The sequence below is a fragment of the Salvelinus sp. IW2-2015 genome, unplaced genomic scaffold (genome assembly GCF_002910315.2).
Source record: "Salvelinus sp. IW2-2015 unplaced genomic scaffold, ASM291031v2 Un_scaffold1639, whole genome shotgun sequence".
In the NCBI taxonomy this organism is placed as follows: Eukaryota; Metazoa; Chordata; class Actinopteri; order Salmoniformes; family Salmonidae; genus Salvelinus; species Salvelinus sp. IW2-2015.
The window spans coordinates 118,271-134,764 of record NW_019943054.1 but is presented as its reverse complement, the minus strand read 5'-3'; the positions used below and the strand labels follow the sequence as shown (position 1 = coordinate 134,764).

At 42.2% G+C, this 16,494-nt stretch overlaps 1 long non-coding RNA gene across 1 annotated transcript; it reads left to right on the top strand.

Annotated features, from left to right (window-relative positions):
• The first annotated feature begins 1,045 nt into the window (after positions 1-1,045).
• LOC112071554 (uncharacterized) lies at positions 1,046-13,459 on the top strand. Its single transcript, XR_002894131.2, has 3 exons — positions 1,046-1,250; positions 12,847-12,936; positions 13,326-13,459. It is a non-coding gene; the product is annotated as an uncharacterized lncRNA (long non-coding RNA).
• The last annotated feature ends 3,035 nt before the right edge of the window (positions 13,460-16,494 follow it).

Below are 16,494 nucleotides of genomic sequence, written 5' to 3'. Positions count from 1 at the left end.
GAAACTCCATTCCACTTCTCATTGGTTACTGACATCCAGGGGAAGGCGGGTGCAGTTCATGTCGACCCATAGGATACATACAGAGCTTTAAACTGATCTGAGAACAGAGCCTCGTTCCTGTCATGGATTTCGCTGCAGAAAGAGTTCTGGTTCACCCACAGACATAATTCAAACGGTTTTAGAAACTAGAGATTGTTTTCTATCCAATAGTAATAATAATATGCATATMGTACGAGCAAGAATTGAGTATGAGGCAGTTTAATTTGGAGACGATATTTTCCAAAGTGGAAACAGCACCCCCTAGATTGAGAAAAGGTTAATCCAGGTCTGTAACGGGGTCTAGACAAGGAGTCAGATCTGGTTAACATGGAGTGACACACTCCTCATGGATGTGAATGGCACTACACACACAGACAGCAGAGAAAGGCCCCCATATTTTCAGTCCAATTATCAGCCCTCTAACGATAGAAGAGAGTGAGATTCTGTCAAGGAATAAATTCCACCCTGGGTTGAGAGCGTCGTGTCCCAGGAGAGTGACAGTGGATTACCCCACMGATAAATGTAGTGCATGATACTTGATTAATATGGCCTTTCCCTCTCATCCTTCTCCCTCTGGAACTGTCAGCTCCATAACTCGCCACGGCAACYCCACCCAAGGTCATCCATAGGTGAAATTGTGAGATTGTTTATTCTAGCTACAGTATCTGCTGCTGCTGTTGTTAGAGCCKCGGAATCAGAGACAGTTTAGTTTTCTGTACACAGAGAATGATCATAGTTGATCATGTTGAATAGTGACAAACCTACTTCTTTACAAACTATGTATTGTATGAAACAAACACCATTACAGAATGGAAACCACAACATACTAGTCAAATTACAATGTTTATATATATATATATACTGTATATACACAGTAAGTATGCTGTCACAAGTTTAACACTATCTCCTCTATTGCATGTCAATCACAAACCATACAAAAGTGCCCTCAAGTTCAATTCATACAGACATATAGCATCGGTTTCCAAGCATCCTCACATTCCCAGGAATAAGAGGCATGATCTGCAGCTGGATGAATCCAGATTTCCAGCATCTATTTCAGACTATTCACCCCCCTATCTCCTCATCTTGCAGGTATACAGTATGTAACATGCCAGGCTCTAACGTGCTCAGAGCCCAACAAAAACGACCCCTTCCCTGGATACATTGACATTAGCTCACTGGTGGTCCAAGATMACTATATGTTTATACAGGTAAGGCTCTGTCTGAGGAGAATATATTGTACAGTGCTTTGCGAAACTATTCACCCCCCTTGGCATTTTTCCTATTTTGTTGCCTTTCAACCAGGAATTCAAATATATTTGGGGGGGTTTGTATCATTTGATTTACACAACATGCCTACCACTTTGAAGATGCAAAATATGTTTAATTGCGAAACAAACAAGAAATAAGGCAAAAAAATGGAAAACTTGAGCGTGCATAACTATTTACCCCCCCCAAAGTCAATACTTTGCAGAGCCACCTTTTGCAGCAATTACAGATGCAAGTCTCTAGGGGTATGTCTCTATAAGCTTGGCACATCTAGCCACTNATTACAGATGCAAGTCTCTAGGGGTATGTCTCTATAAGCTTGGCACATCTAGCCACTGGGATTTTTACCCATTCTTCAAGGCAAAACTGCTCCAGCTCCTTCAAGTTGGATTGGTTCCGCTGGTATACAGCAATCTTTAAGTCATACCAAAGATTCTTAATTGGATTGAGGTCTGGGCTTTGACTAGGCCATTCCAAGACATTTAAATGTTTCCCCTTAAACCACTTGAGTGTTGCTTTAGCAGTATGCTTAGGGTCATTGTCCTGCTGGAAGGTGAACCTCTGTCCCAGTCTCCGTGGGATGTTCAAAGTTTTGGATATTTTTTATAACCCAACCCTGATCTGTACTTCTCCACAACTTTGTCCCTGACCTGTTTGGAGAGCTCTTTGGTCTTCGTGGTGCCGCTTGCCTGGTGGTGCCCCTTGCTTAGTGGTGTTGCAGAATCTGGGGCCTTTCAGAACAGGTGTATATATATTGAGATCATGTGACAGATTGTGACACTGAGATTGCACACAGGTGAACTTTATTTAATTCWTTATGTGACTTCTGAAGGTAATTAGTTGTACCAGCTTCATAGCAAAGGGTCTGAATACATATACACGCACTACTTTTCCYTCTTAAATTTTTTAGAATTTTTTAAAACAAGTACTTTTTTAAATTTCACTTCACCAGTTWGGACTATTTTGTGTATGTCCATTACATGAAATCCAAATAAAGATCTATTTAAATTACAGGTTGTAATGCAACAAAATAGGAAAAACGGCAACGGGGTGAATACTTTTGCAGAGCACTTTATGTAGACCATGATGCATTGCATAGGACGCGCATCGTTAGCCTTAAATGATATGGGCATGTGTTATGTATTACGCACAACTTGCTTTGGCTAGGACTGGGAGGGAATTTACATATTTTATAGCACCACATGCAACAACTAGTTGATCCTCAGGTGTGAGGAAATGGCATGATAGAGCTAAATAAATATGAATATTTATGATTCATTCTTGTGTTGACACATTGTATTAACGGCAGCATGTTCTTGATTAGAATAGATATGGGGTCCATTGATTGACACAAAGTTTTTTAATTCTTCATTTTGCAATCTGAATATGCATATATTATGGTAATTATGTAATAGTAATTTTCACGTCTGAACCTTGAATCGTTGCTATGCTGCATGTGTATTTTTTTTCTACTTTTTCCATAATTTACATTGTTTCTTTAAACAATGACACATTCTGTGTGAAGAAAATGCACCTCGCATGACATATGTAAAATATGCAAACCTTTTATTTGAACCTTCATTTCAGAGTCTGCATTTGGACTCTATTGTGGTTCAGATTTGAAACCTAGGGAGGTTTCAACACCAGTCTCCTAGTATGTCATATTAATCATAATTTGTGCGAGAGAGAGGAATCTGAAATGATAATGTGCTGAATTCTAAGTAATGCTGGTGCAATTCTGGGGTCATGTTTTAATTTCCCTCCGCCGCCTGAATAGTATTTACTTTGACATTGTGCAAATGAGGATGCACAAATTTAAAAGCAAACAGGAAAATTTGAATAAATATCCCACCAATCCAGTCCAGTATAAATAACTTTTCCATCCAAATGTAACTCCAAAGGCCTACCTTGTTGTTTGAAGTATTTGAAGTGGAGAGATATGGATATATTTCTATTAGAACATGAATTAGGCCCACATGGTTTTCTAACTCAGGTCACATGGTCAAGTAAAGCTTCTGTCCAAACAATTTCAATTAGAGCCAATAGTTTCTCTCTTGAGCAGTGGCTCACCAGGAAAACTCTAGGCTCTTGTAGCCTATGTCAGTGGTCAGGAAGAACTCCTATCCCTACACATGATGCCTTGAAAAAACTCTGGCATTGTGTTAGTTATACCTACTCAGCCAAGACTTCTTCATAGTCAGGTCACATGTTCAGGAAAACTCCAGCCCTACAACATGATTGGCTTCATTCTCCAGAAATGGTCTGAAATATAGATCTGTGGTCTACCAGATCCCTCAACCATGTTTGACCACACTCATACGTCTCCCTAACTAAACCCACACCACTCAACCTAAACCTCCAACCGCATCTCTAATTCAGGAACCTATAACGTTTTCTTGTGTTGCGTCACAGCCGGATATATTCTGTGGAAGGGTTAATGAAACTTTTTCAGTTCAAAACCGCCCGTGGTACTCTCCATCGATTTTGAACTTCTTTACTCAGTTGCGTGTGGACTTTTTCTGGCGAGTGCTCACTGTGCCCACTGCTCTTTCCTCCCAAATTATTTATTTCCTCTCCTCTCCTCTCCCTCAATTGAAGTGCACTTAGAAGCGCCCTAAGAGCCTAATTGGTTCTATCAATAATAATGAGCCTATTTCGTATGCCCCATTTCCAACCTAGAAAGCCAGCAACTTGTTACTGGATACATTCTCGATTAATGGAATGCAAATTAATTACTTAAAAATCATAAAATGTGATTTTCTGGATTTTTGTTTTAGATTCTATCTCTCACAGTTGAAGTGTACCTATGATAAAAATTACAGACCTCTACATGCTGGTAAGTAGGAAAACCTACAAAATCGGCAGTGCAAATACTTGTTCTCCCCACTGTAGATTTTTCAGAGCTGTCTATTTACAACCGCAAACTGATGCTGGTACTAAGACCGCACTCAACGAGCTGTATACGGCCATAAGCAAACAAGAAAATGCTTCTCCAGAGGCGACGCTCCTAGTGGCGTGGACTTTAATGCATGGAAATTTAAATCCGTTTTACCTATTTTTTTACCAGCATGTTTAATGTGCAACCAGAAGAAAAATACTCTAGACCACGTTTACTCCACACACAGAGACGTGTACAAAGCTTTCCCTCACCCTCCATTTGGTAAATCTGACCATAACTCTATCCTCCTGATTCCTGCTTACAAGCAAAACTAAAGCAGGAAGTACCAGTGATCTGCACTGATCTAAAGTGTAGAGGTGCCGCTTCAAAGAGCGGGACTCTAACCCGGACGCTTATAAGAAATCCCGCTATGCCTTTGAAGAACCATCAAATAGGCAAAGCGTCAATACAGGGCAAAGATTGACTCCTACTACAACGGCTTGCAAATTATACTGACTACAAAGGGAAGCACAGCCGTGAGCTGCCCAGTGACACAAGCCTACCAGATGAGCTAATTGACTATGCGCGCTTCGAGGCAAGCATCACTGAAGCATGCATGAGAGCACCAGCTGTTCCGGGTGACTGTGTGATCACGCTCTCAGTAGCCGATGTGAGTGACCTTTGAAGACTTCAAAATGGTCAACATTCACAAGACCTCAGGCCAGACGGATTACCAGGACGTGAAACTCCAAGCATGTGCTGACCAACTGGCAAGTGTCTCACTGACATTTTCAACCTGTCCTGACCGAGTCTGTAATACCAACATATTTCAAGCAGACACCATAGTCCCTGTGCCATAAACACCAATGTAACCTGTCTAAATGACTACTGACCCGTAGCACTCAAGTCTGTAGCCATTAACCCTTTCACACGTACCATCACACGGGTGTGATCGTTCTACAGTGGTCCTGAAGCGTACGATCACACCCGTGTGATTAGAACACTCATTTAGAACGCTCGTTTAGAACGCCAGTTTCGAATGACGCAACAATCAGCGTTTGAGCTGCCACACTTTTTCAGAAACTATTTAACAAACACAGTCCTTCAAAAGTTATGTCCAGAATGTGAGCAGTTTATTTTTGGATTCAATGTTCAGATATTCACAGAATAATATATAGCATAACACAATCATCCTAACCGGAAAAATGTAGGCTACATTTGTCCTAGCGCTGAGAAAGATTGACCCAACACAAGCAGTCATATTTTCTAACTCTCGGCTGACATAAACTACAATATGAATTAGCTAATAGCAATTACTATGTATAATTAATCACATCACGGGTGAGCACACATGATCAAATAATTAGGTAAACACTTTTTAGAAATCGAAAGTAATCCGACGATTAGTTTCAGCGCCCAGCCATGCATTTTTTTTCCTCACAGAAACCGAAGATAATAAGAGAAGACGAGATGAGTTTGGTCTGTTTATAGTATGCATGTTGAAGGGTGTGTCTTACCGTCGTTCACATCCCACCATTCATTTTCGGAAGTCCTCAAAAAACGAGTGAACTCTTACTCACTCATTTTGTATAACATCTTTGGTCAAAGAGACGATTACGTGAACCCAGAATGATTGAACGTCAACAAACATGACTACACAGCTGGAATTAGTTAGCTCATCATAATCAGTACAACCTTCAAAAAGTATTTTAACAACATAATATGTGCCCATTACAATATGTGCAAGAATCGGAATGCATGATTTGTCACCTAGATTTGAAAACATGTGAATAAAACCGTAAATACACAAATAATTGCACACAAAACATTTCTGATAGTGATTTATTGATACAAGTGGCGCGTGCCGGCAGTCAACCACGTACCCTCTCACTCTAAACATTCAGTGTTGTTGTTTATGTATGTAGCTAGTGAGATGAGCTGAAGCATTAGCAATGTCTTCAAAAGAGACAACAAACAAATGTGGAAATTCTGGAGATTTTTTAAATTCTGACAATGAGTCTGAAAGTCAGGAATCAGATTCTGACAGTGACAGTGAGGAGCTGCCCCCAACCTTGTAGCCATTGAGAACCCTGAATCTGAATTTCCCTTGTCCACTGACAAAGTCCCAGTTCCCTTTGAAGATGCTGGTGGTGATGGAGGCATACCAACAGTGATGAAGTACAGGAGTTCTGTGGTAGCTGGAAGGCCACCAGTCATTTCACCCTCCTGCCCTGCTGTTCACCCTCCTGCCCTGCTGTTCACCCCTCCTGGCCTGGTGTTTGCTTTGATGAGTCCAGTCTGGAGTGCAACGCCCTTGCCATTTCCAACTGAGGCAGAGTGCTTCAAGTTGTTTCTGACAGAGGAGCTGGTGGGAGACATAGTAGAGACCAATCGCTATCCTTGGAGCTACAGGATAAGAGAGAGCCAGAGTGGGGACAACACAATTAGTGAAATGTATACATTCCTGGTGACAGAAAGACTGCTTCTAGTTCTGCTGCTATGACTGCATTTCATCAACGCTACTACCATCCTAAATGACCCGTTATACAAAATAAGAAATGTTAACAGCTGGCAGTAAAGTGGATGACAAACGAGACGTCCATGTCCTCTCCACTGTCCATACAGCAACATGTCGGCACAGGGAAGGTGACCACCTGACGGGAGAGAGAAACAAACCAGACAGAGAAACATGAAACCAGACTGCGTGCTTGACTATTACTTCAAATTGGGGCAGTGGATGATAAACAGCTTGTGGAATGCACTCAGAAAACGACCAATGGTATAAGATATTTTTCAATTTTTCCAGGGTAGCGTCAAAATACAACATGCCAATACTTCTGACGCATTTAGCATGTTTTTACAGAACTAATAGAATAATGTAACTAGCTACATAAGCACGATTGAATATAACACCATAAAAGGTGAGTACGTTACCTCGCGTGTCCGCGGTTATAAAGATATATACAATATATTATGCTCCATTCAACAGTGAGCTATAGTAAAACGGTATAACACGACACAATAATGTAATTAGGCACTTACTTTGATAGAAACGCAGTCTTTTTTAGATGGGTGTCTGGAGTGACGCCTCTAGCACTGAGACGCTGTGCCACTTGGGAGTCATAAGCCAGGGTAGCTTCAAAATACAACACATGCTAATACTTCCCTGACGCAATTAGCATTGTTTTCCAGAGCTAATAGGAGAATGTAGCTAGCTACCTAAGCATTGAGTATAACACCATAAATGTTAGAAATGAGTAACGTTACATCGCGTGTCCGCGGTTATAAGGAATATACACAAAAACATGATGCTACAGTAAAACGACATAACACGACATGCAGAAACTATTATAACGTAATAAGGCACTTTGATAGAAACGCACACATTCCAAAGGTATTATTGGTAACGAAACAACTTTGATTTCGATGCAGGCGACAGGGTGAATAATATGAACACGTGTATGCAGGACGGCAGATGAGTAAATGTCCTGCACAAACAATTGAGAAGTGTTTGGGGAATTTTGTCCGGTCAGAAATGTCAAAAAAATTAATTGGTCCGCAAAGTAAAAATGACTACTTTTTATGAATGAATGAGGCGGAACACACCTCATTTCAAACTGTTATTAGAAAATAAAAAACTTGTTAGAAATAATTTAAAATTGACAAATAAAAACAGGCTGCGTGCTTTTGTTTGAGGCAGCGCGGATGAAATGTACTGTTACATAACAACACATTCTGGAATGAGAGAACGTTCTAATAATCACGTGCATAAAAAAACTCACGCTGGGCGACCGTTAGAGATATTTGGAACTCACGCATGAAAGGTAAGAGCTTTGAAAGGTTGGTCATGGCTCACATCAACATCATTATTCCAGAAACTTTAGACCCACCCAATTTGCATACCGCCCAAACAGATCCAGAGATGACGCAATCTCTATTCACTCAACACTCCCTTTCCCACCTAGACAAAAGGAACACCTATTCATTAACACAGCTCAGCGTTCAACACCATAGTGCCCTCGAAGCTCATCACTACGCTAAGGACCCTGGACTAAATATTTCCATCTGCATCTGCATCTGGATCCTTGACACCCCCAGATGTAAGGGTAGGTAACAACACATATACCACGCTGAGGAGACTGAAAAGATTTGGCATGGGTCCTCAGATCCTCAAAAAGTTATACAGCTGCACCATTGAGAGCGTCCTGACTTGTTGCATCACCGCCTGGTATGGCAACTGCTCTGCCGCAGACCGCAAGGCACTACAAGAGTAATGCGTATGGCCCAGTATATCACTGGGGCAAGCTTCCAGCCATCCAGACCTCTTTACCAGGTGTGTCAGAGAAGGCCCTAAAAATTGCCAAAGACTCTCATAGACTGTTCTCTCTGCAACAGCATGCAAGCGGCAAGCTGTACCGGTGCGCCAAGTCTAGGTTTTTAACAGCTTCTACCCCCAAACCATAAGACTCCTGAACAGCTAATCAAGTGGCTAACCGAACTATTTAAATGGACCCCCCCCGCTACTCTCTGTTTATTATCTATGCATAGTCACTTTACCTTGACCAACATGTACATATTACCTCAATTACCTGGATTAACCGGTGCCCCCGCACATTGACTTTGTACCGTTACCCCCTGTATATAGCCTCGCTACTGTTATTTTAGTGTTGCTCTTGTTATTTGAGGCCTTTTAAAGGAAGCATTTCACTGTAAGGTCTACACCTGTTTGTAACGTCTGCTTCCAACTCACACCCTCAAACACGTAGATCCCCTGAACGCAGCTCACTTTCCAGCCCACACTCTCAAACACATAGATCCCTTGAACGCAGCTCACTCTCCAGATCCCAATCACCTGAATTCTAATCACCTGTTCCCACACCTGTATGTCATTATCACACTATTTAGTTCAGTTCTTTGCACCCCATCACTGTGAYGTATTMTTTGTTTTGTGACACAASTCTTTCAGAGCTCTGGTTTTTCCGTGATTTACTCCTCCGGTGTATGATAGTTATTGCCTGCCTCACTAARGACGCCTTTTGCCTATTCRCTGCCTGTACTTTAGCCTATTGSATTTCCTGTTATCMACCTATTGCCGGATCTCCAGGACAGCGTTACTAGCCTTTTCCCTGCCTGTACTGTTGCCTTTGGACCCRCTGTGTATGACCTTCTGCCTGCCCCTGGACCCAGCTACCTGCCTCCRCCTGTGGTCCTTTACCAATAAACTKTTGTGCTTTAAACCAGCTCTCCCCTTGTGTTCATTACACTCTCCCCTTGTGCTCGGCGCATGTGACAAATAARWTTTGATTTGATTTGCCCACGTCAACCTTCGAAACCACAAAGGGCGTCGACAACACGAGAGGACGTGAGAGGAGCAGTTTCTGCTGTATTTWAAAAAATATATATATWTTTCACCTTTATTTAACCAGGTAAGCTAGTTGAGAACAAGTTCTCATTTACAACTGCGACCTGGCCAAGATAAAGCAAAGCAGTGCGACACAAACAACAACACAGAGTTACACGTGGAATAAACAAGCGTACAGTCAATAACACAATAGAAAAAAGGAGGTGCTCTTGTTCTCCATGGACTTTACAGTGTCCAAAAACTTTTTGGAGTTAGAGCTACAGGATGCAAATTTCTGTTTGAAAAAGTTAGCCTTTGCTTTCCTGACTGACTGCGTGTATTGGTTCCTGACTTCCCTGAACAGTTGCATATCGCGGGGACTATTKGATACTATTGCAGTCCGCCACAGGATGTTTTTGTGCTGGTCAAGGGCAGTCAGGTCTGGAGTGAACCAAGGGCTATATCTGTTCTTAGGTCTACATTTTTTGAAAGGGGCGTGCTTATTTAAGATGGTGAGGAAATTACTTTTAAAGAACGACCAGGCATCCTCGACTGACGGGATGAGGTCAATATCCTTCCAGGATACCCYGGCCAGGTCGAAAGGCCTGCTCGCAGAAGTGTTTTAGGAAGCGTTTGACAGTGATGAGGGGTGGTCGTTTGACCGTGGACCCATAGCGGATGCAGGCAATGAGGCAGTGATCACTGAGATCCTGATTGAAAACAGCAGAGGTGTATTTGGAGGGCATGTTGGTCAGGATAATATCTATGAGGGATCCCATGTTTACGGATTTAGGGTTGTACCTGGTGGGTTCCTTGATGATTTGTGTGAGATTGAGGGCATCTAGCTTAGATTGTAGGACTGCCGGGGTGTTAAGCATATCCCAGTTTAGGTCACCTAACAGAACGAACTCTGAAGATAGATGAGGGGAAATCAATTCACATATGGTGTCCAGGGCACAGCTGGGAACTGAGGGMGGTCTATAATAGGCGGCAACAGCGAGAGACTTATTTCTGGAGAGGTTCATTTTTTAAATTAGAAGCTCGAACTGTTTGGGCATAGACCTGTAAAGTATGACAGAACATTGCAAGCTATCTCTGCAGTAGATTGCAACTCTTCCCCCTTTGGCAGTTCTATCTTGACYGAAAATGTTGTAGTTGGGTATGGAAATCTCAGAATTTTTGGTGGTCTTCCTAAGCCAGGATTCAGACACGGCACGGACATCAGGGTTGGCGGAGTGTGCTAAAGCAGTGAGTAAAACCAYCTTAGGGAGGAGGCTTCTGATGTTAACATGCATGAAACCAAGGCTTTTTCGATAACAGAAGTTAATAAATGAGAGTGCCTGGGGACATGTGCTGGTTATACTGGGTGAGGTCACCGCATGTGTGGGGGGTGGGACAAAGGAGGAATCTGAGGCATGTAGAGTGGGACTAGGGGCTCCACTGTAAAGTAAAACAATGATAACTATCCTAAACAACAGTATACAAGGCATATTGACATTAGAGAGAGACAAAGCGAGGCATAAAGCAATCACAGGTGTTGATTGGAAGAGCTAGCTAAGACAACAACGAGTAAGACACCAACAGTTTATTAGCTAAGACCACAACAACAGGTAAAATTGCGATGAATGGGCAGAGAGGGTAGGTTAACTACACACAGGGCCTGAGTTCAGGGCTAGGACCGACAGATAAACAAAAGAAAATAAACAAAATGGAGTACCGTGATAAATTAACAGTCCAGCAGGCATCAGCTATGTAGCCAAGTGACACATCATAGGGTCCAGTGAACAGCAATAGATGGAGCAGGGAAGCAGCAACGTAGTCGTTGCTACGCTAGCACACGGGAGACACAGCATTTAAAGTTAGCAGGCCGGGGTAAGTCTGCGCCGGACGTCGGAGCGTCTGCGGATGGAATTACAGACCAGTCGTGGTGGTACGGCGGAGCGTCGTGTCGACAAAGGGGCCGGGRRAGATGGTGAAAGAGGTATTGTAGTTGTAGTAATTTTGTTTGCTTGCRGGGAGATGCGCCTGGCTCGRGGCTAACTGGTGCTAGCTTCGGGGCAAGGGCGTTAGCCACTATAGCCACTCAGTAGCAGCTAGCTAGCAGCAATGATCCGTTGCAAAGGTCCAGAGCTTACGCAAGTATCCGGTGGAGTAGTGGATTCTAGCCGGGAGGCATCGGCTGGGTAGCCGGGTGAGCACAGAGTAGGCCGTTAGGTGTGCCTGGCTCAGGGCTAGCTTCGGGGCTGGGTCACTCGGTGGCAGCTAGCTAGCTGTGATGATCAGGAGTAATGGTCCAGGGTTTACGGCAGGAATCCGGCGTTGTAGTGGAGAAAAAGAGTCCGAGGCTGGTAGGTATTATCCAGGCAAAAAAAAAACGGTTGGTGACTCTGCAGAAGGTATAGGCCGCTAGCAGTGACTAAATAGCTTGTAGCTAATTAGCTGGTTAGCTTCTGATGGCTAGCTGCTGATAGAGGTTCTGGCTATAAGGTCTAAAAGAAATAGCGGATCCGTGTCACATTGAGTGAGGCGGGTTACCGGAAGGTATATTTAATTTAAAAATAGAAAAGAGATTGAAAATATATTGAAATATACCAAAAAAAATGAAAAATACAAAAAGTAAACGAGAGGACGACAAACCACGTCTGCACTGCTACGCCATCTGTATGCAAGCCAGGAGATGTTATTGTTATTTTCTCAATAGAAACATCTGGAAATAGCCATTTAAATTCCTTATGCATCAATGTTCCTRTCTGATGAAGAATACACAGACCATACAAAACATTATGAGCGCCTGCTCTTTCCATGACCTTGACAAAACATTTACTGTAAGTGCCTTTGAACAGGGTAATGGTAGTAGATGCCAGGCACATCGGTTTGTGTGTGTCAAGAACTGCAACTCTGCTGGATTTTTCACGTTCAACAGTTTCCTGTGTGTATCAAGAATGGTCCACCACCCAAAGGACATCCAATTCGACACAACTGTGGGAAGCATTGGAGTCAGCATGGGCCAGCATCCCTGTGGAACACTTTCAACACATTGTTGACGGATTGAGGCTATTCTGAGGGCAAAGGGGGGTGCAACTCAATATAAGGAAGCTATTCCTATGTTTTGTGCACTCAGTGTATATCTTTACATCATAAATAATGTCATGCATGTTCACTTGTTTGAAGGATGCAAGATGAGTAATGATTGATACATTTCTGAAGGTTTTAGATTAATCCAAGGAGTTAATTCATGTTGACAATAATGAGTCACAGGTGTGCAGCATGGACAAATGATACAAGTGAACACTCAGTGTCTTGGCTCAATGTGTTCCAGGTTACTACAGCAGGACAGGACAGCTACTATGTGTCCTACCAGAGGGATCCATTCCTCAAAATCAAACTGCCCAAATATTCTCTGCCTAAGGTAAGCAACATTCATTGTACAGTGATAAACACATGCCTCTGGATATACATGCAGGAGATCAATTATTCAGATTGAGTATTTTTAGTATTTAGAAAATGTTTAGTTTTTTTACTCTGCATTGTTGGGAAAGATCTCGTAAGTAAGCATTTCACGGTAAAGTCTACACCTGTTGTACACGGCGCATGTGACAAATAAAATGTGATTTGATTTGAAGTAATTTGTAACATTACTACACAGTGATGTGTAATCTCATAGTGTGTAGTCCCACTCTTCTATTGCAGCTGTTAAAAGACACTATATGTTGTGTAGAGAACATTGGCAGGTAAAGTGTGAAACATTCAATATGCACATAAGACCTGATCTTGTGACGCCCAACACGTACTCGGCAGCTCGTTACAAACCCAACCAATAAGATCCATCATCYCGGCGGTGCAGGAGTGGAACCAGAATGACACATACAACCTGTACCTCTCCGACACCCTGGCCATGGAGAACGTCAAGACCACCCAGATGTTGGACCTGTATGAGGTAAGTGTTCACTGTGTGTGTGCACATGGGATGACACCTACCACCGACACCAACGGACTGGTAATAGCCTTGTTATTCCCTATGTCATCACATTAACAATCATTGCAGATCGTCCCCCCTCCTTTTTCCCCTCTTTCTCAGGATGAATCAGTTTATCACAGACACTGGCAGGTGTGATGGAGGGAAGCAGAGGAGTGAGATATGGGTCTGATCTTCAGAGTCAGATGTCATTAACAATGCTACTACTACTGCTGCTCCTTCTAACATGTGTGTTAATGGTTTAAAAAAACAGAGTTAGTATTAAAATGAATGGTCACACCCAGTGGGTAAAACTGGTTGAAATGACGCCAATCCAGTTTTACATTCAGTATGATGTTGTTTTAACTAGTTTAACCCTCTGGGTATGCATGCATGTGCTAATCACAAACTATTGTAAACTGAAGTTGTGCTGTATGTATCGTTTTTTTTTTTTTGAAGAGGCAGACTATTGCTCTGAGATCCTCTGAAAAAGACTGTAGATATAACTCTGACCAAAGTACTTTGTAGGAGTATCGCTGAATGATCAATCTGGATAATCTTTCCTACAATCTAAATGTTTTTCTCTAACTCCCAGTCGAGTTAATCTTAGCCATTTAGTGTTAGGTTTTTCATTCAATCCATCTCCCAGAGGTATGAACTTCAACACTGATAATTACAGAACGTCCTAACTTGCCTAACACAGACAATACTCAGAGTGGTAGACCAACAAATCAACGACAGCCCAATGATGAACTACATGATTCCCTACTTAATCAGAGCTATACATAGCTTTTGAATGAGTGAGTGGTAGGAGGGAGGAAAAGACAGAGGGAGGAAGAGATGACGGGAGGGAGGGAGGGTTAGCTAGATGATTTAGGTAATGTAAGCTAGATGATTTAGGTAATGTAATAGTCATGATGATGATGCTCCTTTCTGTTAGCCTAGCGGTTTGTGGTTTGTGTGTATTAGCTCTCTGCCAACACTCTTAACCCCTCCCCCCCATTTCCCCCCTATTCGGAGCCTCAGATTCTCTGATTTAGCAGTGGATCCATATTTCTAATAGATTGCAGGCTCTCTGCGGGAGACTAAGTGCATGTACTGAGGGAAGTCTGGTGTCTCAGTGGTAATTTATCATACTAGTGCTACTGTGCTGAAAGTTGTTGTGTTGTTTGTTTTGCCTATGTAGATGGATCCACATGCATACATCAGTCCATATTTAATATTACTAGAGCACTGGACATTGTTGTTTTGCCTACGTAGATGTTTCCGCACACATACAGGTAACTGCCAAAATAAAGGAAACGCCAACATAAAGCGTCTTAACAGGGCGCTGGGCCACCATGAGCCAGAACAGCTTCAATGCACCTTGGCATAGATTCTACTAGTGTGTGGAACTCTATTGGAGGGATGGAACACCATTATTCCACAATAAATTCCATTATTTGGTGTTTTGTTGAGGGTGTTGACTGCTCCAGAATGTCCCATAAGTGTTCAATTGCGTTGAGATCTGGGGACTGAGACGGCCATGGCATACGGTTTACATAATTTTCATGCACATCAAACCATTCAGTGACCACTCATGCCCTGTGGATGGGAGCATTGCCAACAGGATTGAACTGCTTCACCATAGGTTGAAGACTATCCCTCAGAATGGCTGTGTATTTATTGGCATTTACCTTGCCCTCTAAGGGCTTGAGGACCTAAACCATGCCAGGAAAAATCACCCAACACGATAACAGAGCCACCAGAACCCTCATTTACTTAAGTGTTTCCTTTATTTTGTTAGTTACCTGTAGGTCCATATGTAATATTACTAGATGACAGCCACACATACAGTACCATTCAAAAGTTTTAGAAKACCTACTCATTCAAGGGTTTTTCTTTATTTTTTACTATTTTCTACATTGTAGAATAATAGCGAAGACATCACAACTATGATATAAACATGTGGAATCATGTAGTAACCAAAAAAGTGTTAAACAAATCAAAATCAATTTATATTTGAGATTCTTCTAAGTAGCCACCCTTTGCCTTTGACAGCTTTGCACACTCTTGGCATTCTCTCAACCAGCTTCATGAGGTAGTCACCTGGAATGCATTTCAAATAACAGGTATGCATTGTTAAAAGTTAATTTGTCTAATTTCTTTCCTTGTTAATGCATTTGAGCCAATCAGTTAGGGGTGGTATACAGAAGATAGCCCTATTTAGTAAAATGCCAAGTCCATATTATGGCAAGAACAGCTCAAATAAGCACAGAGAAACAACTCTCCATCATTAATTTAAGACATGAAGGTCAGTCAATGCAGAAAATGTGAAAAACTTTGAAAGATCCATCAAGCGCTATGATGATACTGGCTCTCATGAGGACTGCCCCAGGAAAGGAAGACCCATAGTTACCTCTGCTGCAGAGGATAAGTTCATTAGAGTTAACTCCACCTCGGATTGCAGCCCAAATAAATGCTTCACCGAGTTCAAGTAGCAGACACATCTCAACATCAACTGTTCGGAGGACACTGCGTAAATCAGGCTTTCATGGCCCAATTGCTGCAAAGAAACCACTACTAAAGGACACCAATAAGAAGAGGTGACTTGCTTGGTCCAAGAAACATAAGCAATGGACATTAGACCGTTGGAAATCTGTCATTTGGTCTGATGAGTCCAAATTTGCGACTTTTGGTTCCAACCGCCGTGTCTTTGTGAGATGCAGCGTAGGTGCATGTGGAGATGATCTCCACGTGTGGTTCACACCGTGAATCAGGGAGGAGGAGGTGTGATGGTGTATACAGTATATATATATATATATATATTTGTATTTATTTATTTTCAGGGGGTGTTGCAGCACCCTCAGCACCCCTACTTCCCGCGGCTATGTCTGTCAGGGGACATTTTGGGTACTGTTTAGTGCTTGAAAATTAAAATAAAAAAACAATGTAATCTGTTCTGGCGCTTGGATTGGCTAGTTTTAGTGTCTGTTTTAGAATTTTTCTCTATTTATCCCTAGGTATCAGGTG